Genomic DNA, 13,160 nt, shown 5'->3' on the forward strand with positions numbered 1-13,160 from the left:
GCTCCAGCACTTAATTAAACATTTTACATATTTATTTATTTATTGTATTGGTGTCATGATGTGGTCAGAGGACAACCTGCTGGAGTCAGTTCTCTCCTACAATGTGGGTTTTGGGGACTGAACTCAAGTCATCAGGTTTGTCAACCCCTGAGCCATCTTGCCGACCCCAGCACTTAAATTTAATAGCCCTTTGGCTGCTCCTCTTCTGCTGGAGAGATTAATAGGTATGAATGAATTTGGGCTGCCACAGTATAATTGAGCCAATAGCCAGTGGGTAGATAGCTGAATCCCCGATGAGCAGGGCTCTGGGGACGCCCAGTCTTGGCCATTTATTTCTCTTCTTAGGCTAGGTACTCACTGGGAGGTTTGCCCTTATCTAGAGTGGGTGGTACTCTGGTAACTGGAGGATCCCAGTCCCTTACTATCTGGGTTTGCCCCTCCCCTGGAGCAGCGCCAGGCCTTGGGCAGTGGTGGGGTGTGGGGAGTAGGAGAGAGAGCACACAGACAGCAGCTGTTAGGCAACTTTCTCAGCTCCACAAGAGATTTTGGCATGAGATTTTAGGAACGCTCCTGTGGCTGCTTGCAGATTTGTATTCCAAAGTGAATAATCCCAGTTGGGGTCACAAAACAAAATAATGACAACAAATACACCCCGTCTAGCCCCAGCCTGCTCCTTGCCCTGTTTGCATTTGCTGGCACAGGACCACGGCTGCCACAGGTCCCTGCCGGGCTCAGCTCCAGTGGGACCTTAGTAGGCAACAAACGTCTCAGCTTCAGTAGCTGCCAACCTGGGTTTCTGCTGTCCTCATGGAAGGAACTGGGGGGGGGCATGCGTGCATTTTTTCAAGCAAGGTCTTCGGATGGTAATTTTATCACAGGAAGAAGACAGGCATGCTTGCACGCCCCGAATCACTAATGGGGCCTCCCTCTGAAGGTGCTCCTGCTTCTCGAGTGGTGATTACTCAGTACCCTGTATAATTATTTAATCAACCCAACTAAGTCCTCAGTATGAGTGGAGCTGGGGCAGCTGACCAGACCCCTCCCCCAACTCCTCAGGAGCTTAATCAGCTGCAGAGAGGGAGTGAGTACCCCCAGCTCTGCTTTTCTTTGTGAAAACACTGGGCTGTGTGGGAGGGAAGGGTGGTGAGGAGGGAGGGGGATAGGTCACCTTGGGATTCCCTCACTGAGGACAGGAGTGGTCTTTTGAGACTTTGAGGCCGCTGAGGACCAGAGACTGAAAGTTAGCAGGCAAGGGACTGACAGAAACTCAGCCACTGAAGGTCAGCCTAAGGCATGGACTTCCTTCCTCTTTCCTCGTCCTCCTTTCCTTCCTCCCTTCCCACCCTCCTGTTTCATAGGTACTAGGCACACATACACATTCTTATTGACACACATGAAGTGAAGGCCTCTCTCTCTCCCTCCACAGTACCTCCAACTCCACAGAGGCAGCGCAGCTGTCAGGCTAGACATTTCTTCTGCGCTCACACACTTAGCTTTGTACCCTGGATGCTCGGTTCACCTAAACATCCCTCATGCTGTCTAGATCAGCGGTTCACATTCAGGCACTAATTTTATCCCCAGAGACACGAAGCAATGCGGGGAGGGCACTGCTCCTGGCACCCAGTAATGGAGGCCAGGATGCTGCTAAATACATTTTGTGGCTTGAGTCAGCTCTCAGGGCACAGTGGTCCTGCCCGAGTATCAGTTAGTAGGTCTAGAAAGTTCTCTACGTGTTCCCCTCCCCAGTCATTGTCATCATCATCATCACCACCACCACCATTACCACCAGTACCACCAGTACCTCCTTGAGAGTCCTGGCAGGTTAACAGATAGCCTTTTCATTCTCATTACTTCTGCCTCTTCTGTTGACAACGTCCTGGTCTGTGTATCTCTTCCGATGGCTTTTGAATCGCCTCCAGGTGGGAGAGTGAGTGGAAGCCTCTGTGTGTTTCTCCGGTTGGATATTGGGATTACTGCATAATTACTGGGGTAAATCATTGGTTGAATGATTTCCCAAGCCCTCATAAAATGTTTCTATTTTAACACACCACACACTTAAATTCAATTTTAATAGCTTCTGCATTGTGTTCTTATACAAGTGGCCTTTGGCTTTCCCTACTCAAACTCTTAAGTTTTCAGGAAAATGCTAACTTGTTTTAATGCTATCCTGTTATGCCTTCACGAGGGTAGAGGGGCTCTGACCATCATAGAGGGTATTTTTGTCCAGCCATACCAACCACCACCATGGGCTCTGAAAGGAGTATTTGAGTATTTCGTTGGTAACTGAGAGAGGTGGCTTCTGTCTCCAGCCCTTGTTGTTGGTGGTGGTGGTGGAGAGGGGCTGGAAGATTCACTTTACAGATGCCTCTCAGTGAGACCATGTGGAATGCCCAGCATCTCTAAGAAGTCATGTCTTTTCAGAATCTTCACTTGGAAACACCTTGGTTTGGCAGGGGGACTAAGAGCAGCAGAAGGGGGCACGGCCATGGGGCTAGATTGTGGGATCAGCAGAAGACACCGCCAGATCAGTTTCTTCAGAGATGAGAAAAGGCTGGACGACATAGTCATCCGTCTTCTCCTCTCTCTCCACTCTCTCCAGAGCCTTGTCCTTGCTTGTGTGTGAGTGGTGAGGCTTGAGTGGAAGGCAGCAGACATGGCCCAGGCATCCCAGAGGGCCACATTTGATCCCCCCCCATTGTCCAAACTTGGAACCAGTGGCCACACAAGTGTAATTAGTTAATCAGTCATCCCGAGTGATAAACAGGATGATAGATGCAGGTCTCACTCGATCACATTTTTATTAAGGAGAAATAAATCAACCCCACATTGTTGCTATAAACCTTTCAAACTGGTCAGATCCTGGCCGGCGGAAGCTGATTAACATGGCCACATAGAGGGACCATTTGTAGCTGATCACTGAGATCAATCCATCCCTGTCACTTTCCCTCCACAGAGGGGGTGGCAGAAGCCAGGTGCTGTCTCACCATGCACTGTTTCCCTGTCCTTTTGATGCATGAGAGGAGCAGTCTGTGTGCATGAACTTTGGTGTCAGAAAGCTGTGCCAAGAACCAGTCAAGACTGTGACCCAGGCGCCCTCAGTCCCTCTCTGAGCTATAGCTTTCTCTTTGCTAACCAAGGGACTGGAGAACTGGCTCAGTGGTTAAAAGCATTGGCTGCTCTTCCAGAAGACCTGGGTTCAATTCCGAGCACCCACACGGCAGCACACAACTGTCTTTAACTCCAGTTCCAGGGGGAAGCAATGCCCTCTGGGGGGGGGGCGGTGCATGCATGTGGTGCAAGGCATACATGTAGGCAAAACACCCATACATGTGAAATATAAATAAGTCTTAAAAAATTGTATGTCCTCCTCAGACAGTGGTTTTCAGTAGGTTGGTGCCATACTTCTTTGTTTCAGGACCCCTTTATGTACCTAAAAATTGCTGAACTCTCTCCAAAACCTTTGTTCATGTGATTTATGCCTACCAATATTTGCTACCTTAGAAATTAAAGCAGAAAATTTAAAATCTACTCATTCATTTAAAATAATAGTCACAGATCTATTTCAAGTTAATATAAACAATATTTGTAATAAAAACAGAGATAGCAGATAGCTCAGTTGGTATAGCACTTACTGTACCAACGTGGGGACCTGGGTTCAGACCCCAGCACCTGCATAAAAAACCAACAAACAAAACACCGAGTGTGGCAGCATGTGCCTGCAATTCCAGCACCTGAGGAGGCAGAGACAGGAAGATCCCTGAATTAGTGAGCTCCTGGTTCAATGAGAGGCCTTGTGTCAAGAAAGAGAAGATGGGGAGTGATTAAGGAAGACACGAGACATCAATCTTTGGCCCCTACATGAGTGTGCACACACATGCATGTACACTTGCACGCATGCATACACACATACACACAGATTTTCCATTTCTGGCCAAATACACTATTAGATTCTTGTATTTGCTTCTGGGTTCATTGTGGTGAGTTGTTATGAGTCAAAAGTATGAAGAAAACCCAGGTAGGAAAGGCGGTATGTGATGTCTTCTTTGAGATTAGGGGGGGTCTCACAGTGTTATTTAGGCTGTCCTTGAACTTCTGGACTCAGGTGATCTTCCCGCCTCCTCTCTGGAGCTGCTGTTCTACACACTGTGTAGGTACTCTGGCAGGCAGCCTCTGGAAAGCCTCCCCATAGACTCATGAAAGAAGGAAATGAAAAGGTAAGTAACAAGCTGGGCTCCATTCTTAGCACTAAAAACAGTAGCTTTGACCCTGTGGGTTTCAATAAAGGATGCCCGCTGCTGAGAATGGCTGAGCCAAAGCCACAGGTAGAAAGAAATGGCAGGGGGATTGGATCTCTTGCAGGAGCTGGTCCCAGTCAGGCCTTTGCCATGAGCTGAACTTCCCTGAAGCCTGTGATCCCTCTGTGGAGGGGGTGGTGAGCCATCTTTATGACTGCCACCCCTGTCTCCTGTCAACTCCTCTACCACCACTATCTTGGTGCTGACTGATGATACTGTGTCATACACTCCCTTGTCTACCAATGTCTGGATGGTTCAACCGATGAGATATTCTAGCTGGGGACTAAGGATGGTCGGGGTCTGGGGACAGGAGCCATAGCTGCTGTGTCTCTTTTCTTCTGGGTTTCAGTGAAGCTCCCCATCTTGTCCCTTCAGGTCCTGGTGTGGGAGGGGCTTCTCACTGCTGCTCTTCCTGGGCTGTAACACCTTCCTCCTTGGTTTTCTTGTATCCTATCCACTTCAAAGAATGAAACTCGCCTTGATTGGCACCTTCTCCTTGTGGGAAGGGGGAAAATACGGGGGCGGGGCTTTGGCAATCAACACCAAAACTGAAGCTACCTGAGAGATGGGTATTTCCAAGACTCTGGTGTCCATGGTTACATTTACAGTCTGAACTCTTGTCTATGGCCTGCAAGAATCAACCCTAGCAGCTTCCTCCTCCTTAGATTATTGGGATTCTGCTCTCCGGCTTCTTGTTCTTCAAATGAGCCAGTTGCTTTCGAAGCCAGGACATTTCTTCAGCACTTCCCATAGTTCACACATTCCCTTCCTCTGTGTGGCACTTTGTGCCTGCATGCCCCCTCTGCTCTCTTCAAGTCCCCGGCTAGGGAGAGACCCACTATCTAGGCTGCCAGAACACTACACACTCATGGCAGTTTTACACTTGTATGCATCTCACAGACACTTCTATGGAGTTTGCCACACACCAGTGTTTGTAAACAGTGAATCATCTAATTCTGAATACAACCATGAGATGAATACTGTTAGAATCCCCATTTTACAAATGAGGAAACGGAGACACCTTAAGTAAGGTCCTGTGGCTTCGTCAAGGTCACCCAGCTGTGAAGGACCAGGAAGCCTGGCTCTCCTCTCTCCTCTCACTCTCGCTGCATCAATTTATTTGACTAAGCTGTTTCCCCAATCAGGGTGTAAACCTGTGAAGCTTGCTGTGCTACTTTGTATCCTCAGGGCTGGGCTCACTGTCTGACACACTGGGTGCTTCACAGGTATCTGTGGGATGCACAAGGCGAAGACAAGAGCCATACATTGTCGTCTCGACTTCTGCTTGCAGGGTCCCAGGGCTCACTACAGCCTGGTCTGTTCCTCCAGTGGGGGAACCCTGGGCATCGCCTCTAGCAGCTGCTTCTCTCCCACAGTGCCTGAAAGAGCATTCCCAATGCCCATACACACTGCTCTGAAGCCATCCCTGAACCAGTGACCTGCTAAGAGTGCAGTTTTCTCTCCCTCTCTCCCGGACTTTGATTTGATCAGGCCAAATCTGAAATGATGTGTGAAAGTAATGATATTTGGTAATTAAATCTCTGGTGACGGCCACTGCAATTTGTGCTACATGCTTTGTTCATAAGGAAAAAAAATGCATCAATTCATTTTCTGACCGGCTACTCCAGGGACTGGCAATTAGGGGCCGCTCATCTCTCTCGTCGCCTCGCATATTAAAGAGCTAGTGAAACGCAAAGAGAATTTGGGAGTTTTTTTTTTCCCTCCCAACCTTCTAATAATGTTAGCTTAATTAGGGAGGCTCAATGATAAAGGGACAGTTTGGGATGATTTGAGCAGACTGTGGCGGAAGGGAGGGAATGAGCTAACAGAGGAAGGAAGGTATGGGGTAAGACTCGAGATGGCTCACCCTAGGACACTTGATGGTGGCTAAGGACAAAGAGCTCTAGGAAGCCCAGCTAAGCCTTGCTTTCTTCCCATTTATTTATTTATTTATTTATTTATTTATTTATTTATTTATTATGTTTTTCGAGACAGGGTTTTTCTGTGTTGCCATACGCCACCACTGCCCGGCTGAAGGAGCCTTTTCAGAGAGGTTTTGTGGTCAGTCATTTGTGTCCCAGCTTCTGTTTCTGTCTGTACATCTGTACATATCCAGCAAGCCCCTGATCCTCATCTACCTTCCACCTGGTGATTGCTTTTGGATGGGCAGCCGGACACACACACACACACACACACACGGGCCGGGGAGGATGATACACAAAGTGGTAAGGGTGCAGCTGGTCCTGGGGTCCTGGTTAGCAACTGTTGGATCTCAGAAGATCCCAGGGCAAAGTTAATCTGGACGTGACTCAGCCAGCATCGCTGGGCTTCAGAGTTTCCCAGACAAGGAGCTGCTCTAGCACTTTCATTCACCCCTCTAGGGATGGAGGCGCAGGAGAAAGGCACCCTGCCCCAACCTCACAGAAGCCCAGGCAGCATTAGTCTGTAGGCCAGCGGGGAATAGTCTCTAGCCACTTTGACTAGAGCGAAGCCACGAGCTAACGCTGCAGCCCTTGAAGTGTGGCCAGAGAGCTTGAGACACTCAGTTCAGTTGTAGTTGGTTTGAATGACTGCAGTTTCATTTGGCCTTTTGAATACCTGGAAACACAGTATTTCCCTGACTTTCCTGTTCAGGCTCTTCACGCTGCTTGCCATTCTCACTATCATTACAGGAATGACAGTCACACCTAAAGCTTTCGCAGCCCTCACTTTTCTCAGTTCTTTTTTATTTATTAGAGTCATTCATCTTCTTTTGGGTGTGAATGTTTTGCCTACATATATGTATGTACACTACATACATTCTTGGTGCCAGCAGCAGTCGGAAGAGGGCATCAGGGTCCCTCCTAGAACTGTAGTTATGGATGGTTGTGGACCACCATGTGGGTGCTGGGAATTGAATCTGGGTCCTCTGCAAGAACATTAAGTGCTCTTAACCATTAGGCCATTTCTGCAGTCCTGGATGTTCTCATTTCTATAAAACTTACTTGAGAGTAAAATTAATGTATCACATTTCACACACAATGTTTCAGCAATTATTTTTTTAGAAAACTATAACATCTATATATCCATTAGATACTTTATTATTATAGTTTATCTTTAAAATGATGTCTCATTAAAGTGATATTATCTAGCTTGGCTTTGAACTCCTGGACTCAAGCTGAGTCTCTGGACTACATATGGGTGGACTTTGCCTAGCTCTGAAGTATACATTTAAATAGGACCTGTAGCTAGTGGTTACTATACTAGACAGTATGCCAGAACCTTGGAAAGTTTATGGCAGCCCCCCCTCCCCCCGTGTCGCCATCTGATCTGCTTAAATCTCATTTCCCTGGGAGAACTGGCAAAGGGGAGCAGGTTTTCACCCTCTGCCACACTCATGGCCTGTTGTCTTCTACTAGAACTTGTTGAATAAATGCTTCGTGCCATGATCTTAACCTGCAGGACGGCAGCACTCTTCTCAGGAAGCCTGCGCAGGAGCTCCCATTTCATTGTAGAAGAAAGAGGCTTAGCAAGGCTGGTGGTGTTTAAGTCACACAGCTGGAAAACACATGGAGGCGCAGGTAGTTTAGCTTCAAACCCTTGCATCATGCATAGGGCCAGGCTCAGGTGGATCTCCAAGGCTCTATGACCCTGTCTGTCTGTACGGACTTAGATTCAAATGCAGGTCTTCTATTGTGAGGCAAAAGCAGTGTAGGTAAGGGAGGGAAGAAATGGGGCAGGGGGGCTAATTGAGGGGTGTTTTAGTTTCTGCTGGATGCAATGTCCCAGGACAGCGTGAGTCTACGTAGATTCAAAATGCTGGAGAGCTGGGGTGTTCACTTCTCACTCACTGGAGCAGTGGCACTTGGTGGACAAAATACATTCTGTGGACAAAGAAAGTTCCCAGGCAAGAAAATAGTAGTTAGCAGCAGCCTTCCCCCAAGACTGTTGAATAAATCCCTCACACTTGGCTGAGCCGCTGGAGTCACTGGGAGCCAGGTTCTTAGGGAGGTAGTTTTCTTCTTAGCGACCATGGCTGCCTTCTTAGCGGTTAGCCACAGCAAAGCAGATGGTGCCTGGGTGATGATCTTTGGAAATGGTATGGATTTGCAATTCAGAACGGAGGGAGGCTAGGAGTCTTTGCATATGTATAAAGAAAGCTTTTCCTACAGCGGTACTGGTGTGAAATAGGTTTGGGGCATGCTTAAATTCGCTTAGGGCGCAGACTTTTGGGGGGAACATTCCAGAGGTCTTTAGCGATATCCTTCAGCATATAAACAATTTACAGATTATAAATTATTCAACTTCCTTAAAGCAAGTCCCTTAATCATGGATCACAGGCAACTCTTAGCCTACTTTGAGTCACTAGGTACTTGGAAAAGAAAAGTGGCTGGTGTTTTTGGTGTTTATTCAGCAATTCCCGTTTGCTTCGGAAGACAGTGACTTCCCCTTTCTGAATTCAGGGTAAAGAAAAACTTCTTTGGGAAGATGGTTTTCACCTTTAGATTACCGAGACTTAATTTTCTTCCTCTGTCATAGCCTTTCCTAAGCTTTAGAGAAGCCAGGCTGACTAGACAGTTGTCCTGGCTTCTGAAGTCCGCTGCCGCCCTAATTGAGTAGGCGCTGGCTCCGCATTAGTCCCTCTTTGACCGTTTGGCCCTAACTGAGGCCTCATAAAGAGAGGATTTGCCCTCGATTTCATTACAAGGAGCTAGGCAGGGAGACTTCAGTGGAGCTCGTGAGTGTGGGATGTGTAGGGATTTGATCCATGCTTCTCAGCCCTGGTGCATGGAGTCAGTCACTTGGCACTGCCCAGGCTTTCTCTGTCCCAGTGATTTTTCAACCCTTCTAATTCTGCGACCCTTTGATACAGCTCCTCATGTTGTGGTGACCCCCCCATCATAAAATTATTGCTACTTCATCACTGTAGTTTTTGCAACTGTTATGGATCACAATGTAAATATTTTTGGAGATAGAAGGTTGGCAAAGGGGTTGCATCCCACAGGTTGAGAACCGCTGCTTTAGACCAATGAAGTTGGAATAGTTGGGAATGGAGCAGGGAAGTGGGTTTTCAAAGCCACAATAATGGGAATCAGGCTATCCTTTTGCTAGACAGGACTAGAAACTACAAGGTTTGAAAGGATGCAGCCCTGTTCCTGACCTCTAACGCTGGAGTCATGGCATTGACATGGGGAGCAGAGCCAGGCAGGCTTACGCTGAATATCGAATCGGCTGAGATTTGCTGTGATTTGGGGCTCTGTGTCTTGTCCTTTGGTATCCGCCTTTGAATTTTGACAACATAATTATAATTAACGAGACATGCAGGGTTGTTTGGGATATTTGGTGAGACACTCAGGTCCCCAGGGAGTGGCTGTCCCTTGTTAAGGGCCACGGCACCCACCCTTTCCAGCCTGGTCCCTAGGATCTGTCCCCTTTCTCATCTTGCCTGGAAGCTAGCTGCTGACCCTCAGTTCCCCGACTGGCCACTGCTCGGGAAGCCACCCCCTTTGCTGATGCCCACAGCATGCTCAGCGGTGCCCATCTTCTCCGGAGGAGGATGGCATCGACATTTCAAAAACAGTTTAATTATTCTGCGGCTGCCTGGCTATTAGCTGCGACAAGAGAGCTCAGGGCTATTTTTCAGCATTAATTTTCCATTTGAAATGAATTCCTTTTGGTTACACTTTTTAAATGTTTCTTTTAATTAGACGCAATTACTTCAGAAGAATTGCTTTTATTCCTCAGCCTGAGATCCCAGCGATAAAGTCGCTATCTGGCCCCACCGAACGGCCGGGACGGCTCATTTAGTCTCTGCACTAAAGTATATTGAACTAGGAAATTATACAGCGAATCAACTATTAATTCCTTTTATGATCGCTCACTCTAACATCTTGAATGAGATCTTCAGGGGAAAATTTAGTCACAATAGGGATCATTGTTCCCCCCTTCCAGCCCTCGGCCCAGCACAAGGGAGACTGCCCTGATGATGGGCAAGGCGTAGGGGCAAGACGCCATGGGGCTCACGGTTTTCCTGGGGGCTTTGGGGAAGGAGATGTTACGGGTGAAGCTGTTTGGCCGGTTTGGAGGGAGTCCTCTTCAGCCCCCAAGAAGGAGGTGGCTGTGGTTTTGTGAGACAGAAAGTATCCCTGTCTTTGAAGGTTGGTTCTGTGATCCTTCGTGGTGCAGTTCTGCAGGCGGGCTTGGAAGCCAGTAGGTGGCGCTCTCCCACTGCGTTGGCAATTACATCCTAGCTGGTAGAGAACTCTTGATAGCCACTTGGGAGAATCGTTTGTTTGAGACCTTAGCTCAAACGGAACTTAGCAGATGGGGAAACTGAGGTACAGAGAGGGTGTGTGTAGTCACAAACAAAGGCTAAACCAGTTATTTATTATTTATTTTTTGTCCTTGGACCATGTTTCTGAATTTGACCACTTATTGGGGATGTTGCTGGTGAAGGCCCAAAGTTCAACACTTCTAGGGTCTGGGGTCCTCTGCCACTTCTACATTCGCAGCATGTCAGAAGAGGAAGGGCTGGGCAGGATCAGAGGGCTTCCGGAGGCACTTGTAATGGAAAGATTCTGGGGTTGGGGTGAGCCAGAGGAGGTTCTCATATTGGCTGTGTCCTATGAACGCTGTGGGATTACCGCTCTACGTGGTTGTTGGAGGAAGATCTGGACGGAACATTCACCGGAGATGCCAGTGTGATGGGTATGTAGATGTGTGCCTCATTTCCCATCTGTTTCTCTTAGGAGAAGCAGGGTTTGGAGGGTGGGTTGGGAGAAGGCACAATGAGTAGAGGGGAATGTGACAGAGCCCCCCCCTTCCTCCCCAGGTCTGTGCACCCATGCTGGGAGCTCTCCTGAGAAACCCTGTTTAGATTTGTGATGACAGATTGCCCTGACTGCTCTGTGCAGGACTTGAGAAAACAGGCCATTGAGCCTGTGTGTGTGTGTGTGTGTGTGTGTGTGTGTGTGTGTGGTGTCCTGCCACTGGCCAGGTAGAGGTGAAAGTGGCCTATGTCTGATAGGGACAGTAGGGGTGGTCTTCCAGGGTCAGGGCTGCCTGAGGACATTCATGGCATGGGACACTAACTATTGTCTTTAGGAGATGCCTCTGAGAACAGACTTCCAGGGGCTCTAAACGTTTCATTTGTTTCTGATGAGAAAAAAAAAGTACATTTTTTGCCTACTTTCAAGGGTCATTTCTTCTGGATTTTGAAGGAAATCAAAACATTTTTATGAGTCTCTGCTCCTGTTCCCAAACAATGGTCTGTATCACTTTGGAGAAACAAAAAGCAAGCAAGCAAACAACAACAACAACAACAAAAAACCAGACAGGTTTTGCAGTTTGGGTCTCCTGTTTTGAGATGATGGAGGGAGGACATAGGGCTTTTTTTCTACCTCTTTGTCCCCAGCCTCACTTTCTTTCTGTTTTTTTCTGGGTGCCAGGACAATGTCAGCACTGTGGTGTGTGTGTGTGTGTGTGTGTGTATGTGTGTGTGTGTAAATGGAGGTCAGGGGCTAACTTTTGGGAGTAGGCTCTCTCTATTGTGAAGATCCTGGGGATCAAACTCAGGTCTTCAGGCTTGATGGCAAATGCCTTTCCCTGCTGGACCGTCTCTCCAGTCCTCAGGGGTTCTCTGAGGTCATGGCTATTATTTGTATTACTTGGTAAGTGAGAAAACCAATGCTCAGAGAGAGATGCTTGGCCAAGGCCCTAGAGCAATGGAGGAGGGAGGGTATGCCATGGGGATGGCAGAAAGGTAGGCACACGAGCCAGTCTGAATGTGGGCATGGGTCCCAGCAGGCAGTGGCTGTCTGGGAGCAGCTAGTACCACTGGGCACTTACACCTGGTCTAGATTGCGTGGAGTGCCTGTCATCAGAGATGGTCTTGTCAGCCCCTTGCCCTGTTCTCAAGCCTCTGTGCTCAAGGGGACCAAGGAGATCAGGCGCCTCATTGGTCCTGTCAGCTTGTTGGCCCAGGATGTAGAGCTGGTTGGGCTCTTCCTGAGTACTTCCCACTTTCAATAGCTCAGGAGAGCCGAGGTCAAATCGGGAATTCCAGTATTCACCTGCCTTTCACATCTGCCTGGATTCTGAGGAAGACTAAGAGTAGCATTCCTGCTCCAGAATCATCTGGGGATGGGGAGGGTGGGCTATAGAAGGGTCATGGCCCTCATGCAGGCTAGTTTCTCTGTTGTCACCAGGTAGCCTGCTCTGGATGGAATGTTGATGTGCTTGTAAATTCACACATTGAAGACTGCATTCGCAATGAGAGATTATAGGGAATAAAGCCTTTGGGTGGTGACTGGGTCTTAACGAATAAGATTCATCTCCTTATAACAGTGATGAAGAAGAAACCAGAGTTCTGTACCATGTGACAAGATGGTCTTTGCCAGACCTGAGCATGCTGATCCCTGACCTCCAGCCTCCAGAACTGGGAGGAAGACTCATGTTCTGTCCATGACACTGGTTGTGATTTTGTAATACTGTTACAGCAGACTGAGTGAAGGGTCATTTCTTCTGTTTGACCTTGGTTTTGGCCATGGTGTTCTGATCTATGGGAGCCCTGGATTCAGGCCATGGCTGGCTGAAGAAAGTAGAGCTCATCTATGTAAGCCATACATGGTACAGACTATTTCCTGGGATTCGGGACCCAGCTCCTTTACAGGAAACAGTCTGGGACAAACCATGTTTGGTCACTCTTAGCTCTCTGTGTGTGGTTTGAACATTGTTTCTGCTAAAGACACTGGCTATTTGTCATCTTTTCTTTGAAAAACTTTGGACCCAACACATTTCCAGGGGACTCAGCATGAGCAGCTCAGCTGGCAGAGGGGATAGTCTGATTAAAACACGTCAGATCGAGAGGGAGGGGGAGAGGAGGGG

Source organism: Microtus ochrogaster, linkage group LG8, assembly GCF_000317375.1.
Source record: "Microtus ochrogaster isolate Prairie Vole_2 linkage group LG8, MicOch1.0, whole genome shotgun sequence".
Classification (NCBI taxonomy): domain Eukaryota; kingdom Metazoa; phylum Chordata; class Mammalia; order Rodentia; family Cricetidae; genus Microtus; species Microtus ochrogaster.